General features: G+C 51.8%; 1 non-coding gene across 1 annotated transcript; it reads right to left on the bottom strand.

Moving 5' to 3' along the window:
• Positions 1-1,074: 1,074 nt before the first annotated feature.
• On the bottom strand, positions 1,075-1,146 carry TRNAG-UCC (transfer RNA glycine (anticodon UCC)). Its single transcript has one exon. It is a non-coding gene; the product is annotated as a tRNA-Gly (tRNA).
• Positions 1,147-2,642: the final 1,496 nt, after the last annotated feature.

The raw sequence follows: 2,642 nt of genomic DNA, 5'->3' as shown, positions 1-2,642 counted from the left end.
CCACCTTGACCAAATGTCAAACCAGCTGGACTAGCCAGCCCACGTCACAGTGAGTCACTAGTGGCCCTGTCAGAGAAGAGCCATTGGCAGCTGCAGAGACATCCCTTCAGCTGCCGGACTCACCTTTCTAAAAGGGATATTTGTGAGCTGTGTTTGGTTGGCTGGCTAGTAAAGTTGGTTAGTGCATGAAGGTAGTAATACCAAGGTCTTGGGTTCAAGCCCTGTGCTGGCCACAGATATGTTTGTTGTGGTGACTGTTCTCTCCCTCCTTTAGCTGCCTGCTATGGACAGGGAAACAGAAATAGGCACAAGATTGTGAGCTTTTCAGGAAATAGGCCAGAAAACTGGTAAGAGGAGGCTCCAGCCTGCACAGACCCAGGGGCTAAAAGGGCCTTGGCCTGGCTGGCTTCCCCCAATAGCAGGGAAACTCTTCTCTTCCCTCTGTTGTGGGGCCACCTTTGGGCCTGCTGGCTCAGCTGTTTAGAGCTTGATGCTAATAACGCTCAGGTCACGGGTACAAGCCCCATGCAGACCCCATAACAGCCAAATTAGTTTTGTTTGAGCTGCTCCCCATGAAAAGCGGTGAGAGGGAGCCCTTGGCTGTGGGACCCACTTGTGCCTGTTGCTCAGGGTTAAATAAGATCTCCCCCAGGAGGTCGCCTGTTCCCTTCCCACCTTGCATTGGCTGGGAATCAAATCAAGCAAGGGACAGCAAACGCCAGGCACTGTCATCGTCTGGGCCACAGATACAGACGCTCTTGGAGCTGTGGTCCCAGGAGGAGTCTCTGCAGGCCCTGCAGTCCATGCGGAGGAATGTGGACATTTTTGGCCAAATGGCCAATGGTCTAGCAAAGAAAGGTCACCTCCCTCCTACCCCCACATCCTACCAAGTCAGAGCCAAGGTCAAGGAATTGCCGCAGGGGTACGTGAGGGAGGAATCGCATTACTGTGTATGCTCTCGGAGAGGATGAAGAGGGGTGAGAGGCAGCCCACAGCTGCAGGACCCATTTGTGCCTGTTTTTTCAGGGTTCAAATAAAAGCTCAGCAAGGTGCTTTGATGCTCCCTCTTTACATTGCATTGGCTGGGAATCGAACCCAGGTCAACTGCTTGGAAGGCAGCTATGCTCACCACTATACCACCAATGCCTGCCTGCAGAGTTTCTGGGAAAATCCTACATCTGCCATGAGGCTAGCCAGAGGCGAGAGGGTGCCTGTGTTGTTTCGGTAAAGCAGAACTTCTTGGCTATTAGGCAAAGACCAGAAGTGGATGCCTCGTTATGGGTCCCTGGGCTCTAGGGAAACTCTCAGCTCCTGCAGCCTCTGCCCCTTGCCCAGCACCCCATGGCTCAGCCCTACCGTTGGGGGCTGCCCTGCTCCAGTGTGTGATAGGAGTTGAGTGAGAGGATGGAGCGTCTGGGCCTCCCCCAAAGGTCCATCCATGAAGGGCAGAAATGCTGGGGATATGATGTGGGTCACTCCTCCAGAGGCGCACAGGCCCCCCACCCTGTGTTGGGAGCAAAGGGTCTAGAGAAGTATTGGGGGGAGTTCCTGGTATTCCCGCTTCAGGATGACAATCTGCTCCTGCAGGCACCAGTGCTGCCAGGTGCTAAGTTCCCAACACTGGGCTGAAAAGTACAACCACTGTCAGGTGTACTCAGTGGCAGTGTTTGAGTGCCGATTGTAGAGGTCTTGGTTCAATCTCAAGTGCCCCCTGAAAAAGTTAATTATCCTAAGTGAAACATTTGCACCTCCAGGTGTGTCAGTCATGGATTTCTATTGTACAGGGATTCTTAAAATGTCAGCAAACCCCTCGTGTGTTCTTGTGCCAATGCACGTAAACCAGGCAGACGGGTCCCTCAGCTGAAACCAGTTCAAACCTGCTGGGTGTCTGGTTTCTATTCCCATCAACTGAGCAAGGCTGAGATCTGAACGCCCATTGGCTGTTCTGTACAGAAGAACAAGAACCACGTCCAGCTGGAGAGGAATTGCCGTGATCAATCTTCTGGAACTTGATTCAGCCAGTCAAACTAAGACTCACTAAATCAAACCCAGAGGGCACCCACCAGCATCCTGCACTTCTGCTCTTTGCTCCCTTTGGCTTCCTGCCGTGGGGACAAGGCAAAGTTCAACTGAAGGAAGCCGTCTCCAGGTACAGATGGAGGGATGGTAGGAAAAGCAGACACATTGGTCAGGCACCGCTGGTTTCATGCACACTCAGCCTCACCTACAGCTGGGAGGCAGTTTGCAGTGAGCTGAAAAGAAACTGGCTAACAGAACCAAGGCTCAGGATATTTCTGGGTCCAGATGTGCAAACAGCTGGCAGTCAAGCTTGTTGCCCTTGTTAGGAGTGTGACCAAAACACAGGCCTCAGTGTGAGCAAGATTCAACCCTGCACAGGGAAAAGCTTTTGGATTTTTAAGCCAACTCCTTAACCACTTGGCCATCATTACTGTAAGAGACCATTCTCCTGTACTTATATGAGAACAAAAAATGTGTGACTTGCTCGTTGGCCAATTCGGATTGCTATAGGACAAAGGAATTCTCCCTTAATTCTGTGCCGTCAGGAAGGATCAGCCCTTCCTGTGTTTCTGGCTCCTTCCAACGGCTTGAATCTGGCACCTAAAAATTGAGGAATGTGCATT

This window comes from Pelodiscus sinensis, chromosome 19 (assembly GCF_052426305.1).
Source record: "Pelodiscus sinensis isolate ZL-2025 chromosome 19, ASM5242630v1, whole genome shotgun sequence".
Taxonomy (NCBI): domain Eukaryota; kingdom Metazoa; phylum Chordata; order Testudines; family Trionychidae; genus Pelodiscus; species Pelodiscus sinensis.
Note: the sequence above shows the minus strand (reverse complement) of the source record. Positions and strands in the feature narration are given on the sequence as shown.